Below are 7855 nucleotides of genomic sequence, written 5' to 3'. Positions count from 1 at the left end.
TGGGGGCAATATGGGTCCACGAGATAACGGAAGAAAAAGTGCTTTGTAAACTGTAAAGCTCTGGAGAGAGTAAGGGGTCTTTTATTGATAACAGTGCAAGGCAGGAGCCGCCCAGGGCCAGCCCACTGGCACAGCCCAGGAGCTGGGAGAGGTCAGATTTAGAAGCTACCACTCAGCGATAGAGGATTAGGAAATAAAAGAAACAAAATCTCACTCTTTTACCAAGGACCTGCCAACATGGGCCACGTTCACACCAAAACCGTGAAGAAGGTGGCCCGGGTCGTCAATGAGAAATAATACAAGTTCCTGGGCAACGAATTCTGCACCAACAAGCGTGTGTGCGAGGAGGTGGCCATTATTCCCAGCAAGAAGCTTCGCAGGGAGAAAGCAGGCTATGTCACACATCTGATGAAGCAGTTTCAGAGAGGCCCAGTGAGAAGTGTCTCCATTAAGCTGCAGGAGGAGAGAGAATTATGTGCCTGAGGTCTCAGCCCTGGATCAGGAGATCATTGAAGTAGATCCTGACACTAAGGAAATGCTGAAGCTCTTGAACTTTGGCAATCTGTCCAACCTGCAGGTCACTCAGCCCACAGCTGGGATGAATTTCAAAACACCATGGAGCCAGTTGACTCTGCTGTGCTGTAATATTTTCACCGTAAACCTTGGGACCAAAAAAAAAAAAAGGAAAAAAAGACTCAGACTTTTTTTTGCAGATGGTATGATTATATAGAAAACCCAAGAGATTCCATAGGCATGTTGTCAGAGCTATTAAGAGAGATCAGCAAGGTTGCTGGACAAAGTTTAACATCCAAATACAAATAAAATACAAAATTCAGCAGTGTTTCTATACACAAGCAATAATTTATTAGAAACTGTAATATCTTTTTAAAAAGAAATAATTCACAATAAAATTAAAATTGTACAGAACCCAGAAAAATTAGAAAAGATATCTGAAGATATTTGTGAAGAAAAACTATAGGCTATAAAACCATAAAAACTATAGGCTAAAAAAAGAATAAATTGAGAGATGTATTAAGGTTAGGGATGAGAAGCCTCAATGTCACTAAGACAGTTCTCTCCATAAAAATATGTCGATTCAAGGCAAGTCCGCTGAATATTCCAACAGGATTTTTCAAAGAGCTAAGCAATGATTCTAAAATTCATATGGGAGAGCAGAGGACCAAGAATAGACTAGACAATTCTGAAACGAAGACTTATTTGAAAGCGATAGTAATTAAAACAATGTGGTATTGGTGCTGGGCTAGACAAAGAGATCAATAGAATAGAGTGCCCAGAAACAGATCCAAGCATATGTGGAAATGTGATTTATGATGGCAGTGGCATTGCAACGTAATGAGAGAGAATAGGCAACTCAATAAAAAGTGTTGTGACAGTTGACTTTTCATCCATAAATATTAATTCCAGATGGATTAAAGACCTAAAAGTGAGAAACAAAACTTTAAAATAATTAGAAGAAAATGTAGGAGATCTCAGAGCAGGAAAAGTTTTCTTAGATGAGAGACACAACTCACAAAAGATTGATTTCATTACATCACCAAAAAAAAAAAAAGATTTCTTCTATGAAAATGACGTTATAAACAAAGTTAAAAGACAAGCAACAGCCTAGGTGATAATATCGGCAGCACATAAAGCAGATAAAAAGTTAGTATCCAGGATATGTAAAGAGCTCCTACAAATCGATAAAGCAAGCACAGAACTTTTGAGTGCCACCCCAAAGGGCAGTCTTTCCCTTATTCCTTGCTAACAGAATCCTGATTCAAAAGTCAGGGGTCTAGGCTTTGGGTGAAGCTGGGCCTTCCCCATCTGCATCAGGTGAACAGTGATTGGTCTAAATAGAGCATGATAATACAGTTCTTCTGGTCAACGATTAGTTTAGGTGTGGACCTGGATGCAGTTCTGTCCACTGAGACCAGAAGGAAGAGCTCCTGTGGGCCTCTAGGAAAAAGACACTGAGAAGAAAGCATCCACTTTCTTCTGCCTCTGGACACTGTTGTCTGCATGAGACGCCCGGAGCTGAGGCAGCCATCATGGACCATGGTGGGGCCAGTCTAGGAAGCAAACCAACATGAGGAGGGTCTTATAGAAAGATGGAAAGAACCTCTTCCTTGATGTCATAGTTGAGTCTCTAAATGAACCAAACCTGGGACTCCTTGTTATGTGAGATAATAAAATTCCCTTTTTTGCTTAAACCACTTCTAGTTGGGCTTTCTGTAACTTGTATCAACAGCTGCACTGGAGAGCAAAGGATGTGGACGTAAGCAATTTGCCTGGAGGAAACCCAGATGGCCAATAAGCATGATAAGATGCTCTACCTCAGAGGCAGGGAATGCAGATTCAAATGAGATACCACTTCACACCCATCAGATTGGCAAAAATAGAAAGTCTAACAAGAGCAGATGTTGGCAAGGATGTGGTCAGATAGGACATCTTGTACAAATGCTGGTGGTGAAAGCATAAACTGGCTTAGAGAGCAGCTTGGCAGTACTAGTCTAGGTGACAGGGTGCCTGCAACCCTGGCTTCCTGCTCCGAGCTGTGCACTCCAGAGATGGGTTAGACAAGCACAAGGGTGTTCATCGCAGCCCTGCTTATAACAGCAAAACACAGAAACAACTAAAAGGCCCATGAGTAGAGGAACTGATGAATAAGTTGTGGCTTATTCATATGATGAAATAGAAAACAGAAGTTAATATGAATGAACCAAAGCCACATGTATTAATGTGGCTGCATCGTGGAAAACACCTCAAGTGAAAAAAAGACGCAAAATGATACACACAGCATGATGGTCATTATATACATTTTAATAATACAGAAAACATTACCATACGCTGCTTTATGAATACTTAAATGTGTAGGGAAAGTATGAAATTATGGGCTAGACTTAAAAGGTAAGGAAATTCTGACATATGTTACAACGTGGGTGAATCTTGAGGACATCCTGCTATTCGAAATACACTAGTCACAAAGGGACAAATACGGTATGATTCCATTTATATGCTGTACCTAGAGTAGTCAAATTCATAGAGACAGGAAGTAGAATGGTGGTTGCCAGGGGCTCGGGGGTGGGGCCTAGGGAGTTATTGTTTAGTGGGTAGAGAGTTTCAGTTTGGAAAGATGAAAAAGTTCTGGAGATGGATAATGGCGATGGTTGCAGAACAAGGCAAGTGTACTTAATGCCAATGAACTGTACACTTAAAATGGTTAAAATAGTAAATTTTATGTTATGTATATCTGACAATTAAAAATGGTAATTTAAGAATTATGGGCTAGGGACTTCCCTGGCGGCGCAGTGGTTAAGAATCCGCCTGCCGGGCTTCCCTGGTGGCGCAGTGGTTGGGAGTCCGCCTGCCGGTGCAGGGGGACGCGGGTTCGTGCCCCGGTCCGGGAGGATCCCGCATACCGCGGAGCGGCTGGGCCCGTGAGCCATGGCCGCTGGGCCTGCGCGTCCGGAGCCTGTGCTCCGCGACGGGAGAGGCCACGGCAGTGAGAGGCCCGCATACTGCAAAAAAAAAAGAAAAAGAATCCGCCTGCCAATGCAGGGGACACGGGTTTGAGCCCTGGTCCGGGAAGATCCCACATGCCGCAGAGCAACTAAGCCCGCGTGCCACAACTACTAAAGCCCGCGCGCCTAGAGCCGGTGCTCTGCAACAAGAGAAGCCATCGCAATGAGAAGCTCGCGCACCGCAATGGTAGCCCCTGCTCGCCACAACTAGAGGAAGCCCGCGTGCAGCAACGTAGACCCAACGCAGCCAAAATATTAATTAGTTAATTAATTTTTAAAATTATGGGCTATGAAGGATGCATTCCAAATTTGTGAGAGTGGGTAGGGTGGGCAACAGGACTGGGGATAAAGAGAAAGGGGATTGGGGCTTGGTAGCGCAGTGGTTGAGAACCTGCCTGCCAATGCAGGGGACACGGGTTCGAGCCCTGATCTGGGAAGATCCCACATGCTGCGGAGCAACCGGGCCCGTGAGCCACAACTACTGAGCCTGCGCGTCTGGAGCCCATGGTCCACAACGAGAGAGTCCAAGATAGTGAGAGACCCGCGCACCGCGATGAAGAGTGGCCCCCGCTCTCCGCAACTAGAGAAAGCCCACGCACAGAAACGAGGACCCAACACAGCCAAAAATAAATAAATTAATTAATTTTAAAAAAGAGAAAGGGGATTGAACCTGTGCCCCCTGCATTGGGAGTGTGGAGTCTTAACCACTGGACCACCAGGGAAGTCTCTGATAGCATTTATAAATTCTGTTTGTTATGTGATTCTCTGAACTTTTCTTTTTTTTTGGCCCCTACCAGGGATCAAACCTGAGCCCATGGCAGTGATAACACCAAGTCCTAACCACTGGACTGCCATGGAATTCCCTGAACTTTTCTTATTTTTAAAGAAACTTTTCAAACTAAAAGTAAAAAAGTAAGTGCACATTCTTTTTCTTTTTTTTTTTCTCTCAGAAACAAGAGTTCTCCAAAGTAGAACTGCCCTGAAGTGGCAACATTTGTCACCCAACCCTCGCCCTCAAGGCCACCTGAAGTGCAAAGGATTGAGTGTGGAGCCTGAAAGCTGGCTTTGCAGACAGTACCTAGGCCAGGCGCATGCAGCCTGGCCGAGCCCGGTGGAACCAGTTGGGAGGGGAGCTGGCAGGGCCAGGATTCTCTCTCCTTTGACCTGGGGCAGGTGAGGCAAAGGCTGGTGGGAAGGTGACTCTGAGAGCCAGTCTCTTCCCCAGGCATCCACTGCAGATCCAGAGAGCAGATGAAAAACAGAAACCAACATCAAAACACAGGAATGTGTAATAATAGCAGTTGGAGCAGTTCTACGAATCTGCTGATGACAAAATAATATTGCTCAATCTTTCCAGTTATTTTTTTTTCTTTGACCTCCCTGCATATCTCTGGAGCTCCGACGGCTATGGCTGTCTGCTTTGCAAAATACATATTTACAAGCCCTCTAAGCTTAGCTAAATATAGGCTTTCTTTTAAAGCAACTGATGATTTGGAGAAATCTTTCCTCTGTCCTAACCCTTCCCTGCCCCCAACACACACACACACACACACACACACACACACACCCTGACTCTTCCTTCTTGGTCTCCTTCCTGAATCTCTAAGAGGTATCTGAACTTTCCAAGTGACACTAGAATGAAGCGTGGAGGGTGGATGAAAGAAAGCGGGGCAGAGCAGAGGGACCCAGGCAAGCCAGTCTCCCAGCTGTGGGAGGACCCCAAGGGGCACTCTTTCTGCAGGGGCACTGGGGGACTTGAGACACTAAGAGGAAGGAATGAAAAACACTTTGGGAGGTAGAGAAGGAAGGTCACCTTCACTCCAGGGATGATCCCAAAAGCTTTGGAGGAGCTGAAGGCAGGGGGTGCTTATATTTCAGAATTTCATATAATAGACCTTAAAAGGAAACAAGAGGCCCTATAGTCCAATGAAGACACAGGTGGAGATGCAAATACCGATGCCCACTTTCAGTCGTACCTCCCCACACGTGTACACGTGTGCACACACACCCATACACGTTCAGATATACATGTAATCAATAACAACCAAGCTCCTACTTTGTGCCAGGAGCTGTTCTAAATGTATTTAATTCTCACAACACTATGAGATTGGTCTGTTATCTCCATTTTACACATGAAGAAATTTGTTGAAGTCCCTTAACTGGGCAGTGGCAGGTTGGAGATTCTAACAAAGATGGTCTGGCTGCAAAGCCCATGTTCTGCTCTGTTCCAGAATTGGGAACAACCAGGATCACCTATGCTCGGGAGACACACTCAGACATTCAAATTTGAGCAAGTTGAGGAAATTGGGGCTTAGGGAGAGGAAACAACTAGCCCAAGGTCACTCAGCAAATGGGTAGAGCTAGCGCTCGGTTCAGACCTTGTGAACCCTGGTCTCTTTCCTCCAAAACTGGTAAGTCACTTCCCCCTTCAAGTCTCAGCCTTCCTCATTCCCCCTGGGAAGGGGTCAGCCAAGGGCCGCTAAAGGCCCTTCAACACTGACATCCTGGATTTGAGCTCTCCTGTATATAAAACATGTACGCATAGGCAAGCCTTTCCAGCATCCTTGGATTAGCCCAAGTCCCTGGCAAAGGAGGACAGATGAAGGAGAGTGATTGGGGCAGGGGCCACTGGCTCACTACAAAACGACCAAAGAGCGGGGTCTAGGCCAGTCTTTGCTCAGATGACCCTAGCCACGGAAACACCACTTTCCAAGGCTGAGTCTCAAGGCCCCAGGGCTGGGAAGAGAAGGCAGCCTTGGCACCCAGTCTGGATGTGAGCCCAGGGTGCTAAGAGCTTGGGATTTCTCACAAATCAGGTCTGTCCCTGCCTTCATCACCTTCATCACCTGTCTTTGCAGTTAACACCTGGTGTTTAAAACTATGAAGCCTCGGGCTTCCCTGGTGGCGCAGTGGTTGAGAGTCCGCCTGCGGAAGCAGGGGACACGGGTTCGTGCCCCGGTCTGGGAAGATCCCACATGCCACAGAGCGGCTGGGCCCGTGAGCCATGGCCGCGTGTCCTGCGCATCTGGGATCAGAGGGCCCCCATCAGATTTGAGGGTAGGTGGGAAAACAGGGAGGAGCTTTATCTGGAGAATAAAGATTACCTCTCCCTATAGAAGCCTCCAGGCTTTTTAGCAAGAACTGGGGAAGGCACACACCCTATTTTCTGTGTTCCACACTTTCACCTCAGTTTACCCTTATCAGAGCACAGAGAGGCTAAGGGATTTGTCCAGCGTCACACAGCTAGTAAGTGGTGGAGCCAGGATTTGAACTCTGGCAGTCTGGCTCCTGCGCCAGCTTTGGGAACCACTCTATTCCACGTCAGAGGTAAGGAAGGAACTTCCATTCAAAGACCATCAGGCAGCTCCACAAAGGAAAAAGTAGAGAAAGAATGGCTAAATTACCCTGGGAGATAAGTAAGGATCTGAGGATCACAGCCTGAGGAATGAAAATTAGGTTCACACCCTTCAGTTTGGGCGTAACCCTCCCCAAAGTAACCGCCCTCCTCACCCTCCCTGCAGGTGTGATTATTGCCTCAGGCAGGCAGGGACTGGGTGGAGAAGATAACAGCCATTCCCCACTCCTCTCACAGGCCAGCCGGCCTGGCGCCTGACCCCGGGGAAGGAGTGAGGTGCTAAAGCACTCATTGCTCCATAACAGCTTCTTCGGGAATACTGGCAGGGGGTGTCGCCCAGGAAATAACGATCCCCCTCGTTAGCCTCAGTCCTCCGAGCTCTGGGCTGGCTCCAACTGTCCTGCATCCCGAAGTACTTAAAAGAGTTTCACTCTTGGAAGTCTCAGGACAAGGGGGACTCAAGCATCCCGAGTCTAGTCCACTCCAAGCTGCTGCTGGAGATGTTGTTGGGGGTCGGGGTGGGGAGCGTCCACTGGGCCTGACTTGGTTCCCACCTCCTCCTCTCGTCCTTTAGAAGCTGGATTCCCCACCTGGCCAGAAGCATGGGCACTGACCCCTTGGGCTGGGACCAGTTAGAATGACTCACCAAAGGGTGTGGGAGATTCTGGGCGGAACACCCAGGGGCCTGTGCCCTCCCCCAATCCACACAAGAGCTTCTGAGGACACCGCCCAAACCCCCAACTAGGTGAGACTTCTGTCTCACCCAACTTCTATAGTGAGGTTGAGCGGGGGCGGGGCCGGGGGCGGGGGCGCTGTGGGTGGGGAGGTTCAAATCCCAGACTTGAGCTTGGAAACCCAAGTCCCAAACCTCCTGCTCAGAACCCAGATCGTTCCTCTCCGTTACCCTCAGGATTGCCAGCCTCAAGATCCAGTCCTGTGGTTCCTCGCCCCTCCCTGTCCCAATATTCAGGGTTCCCAG

The 7855-nt window shown here is 47.7% G+C and overlaps 1 pseudogene across 1 annotated transcript; it reads left to right on the top strand.

Annotated features, from left to right (window-relative positions):
* The first annotated feature begins 237 nt into the window (after positions 1–237).
* Positions 238–7151, top strand: LOC309838347 (small ribosomal subunit protein eS17-like; annotated as a pseudogene). The gene is made up of 2 exons: positions 238–641; positions 7114–7151. The product of its transcript is annotated as a small ribosomal subunit protein eS17-like (transcript).
* The last annotated feature ends 704 nt before the right edge of the window (positions 7152–7855 follow it).

Source organism: Grampus griseus (genome assembly GCF_964374135.1).
Source record: "Grampus griseus genome assembly, chromosome: 20".
NCBI classification, from domain to species: Eukaryota; Metazoa; Chordata; class Mammalia; order Artiodactyla; family Delphinidae; genus Grampus; species Grampus griseus.
Note: the sequence above shows the minus strand (reverse complement) of the source record. Positions and strands in the feature narration are given on the sequence as shown.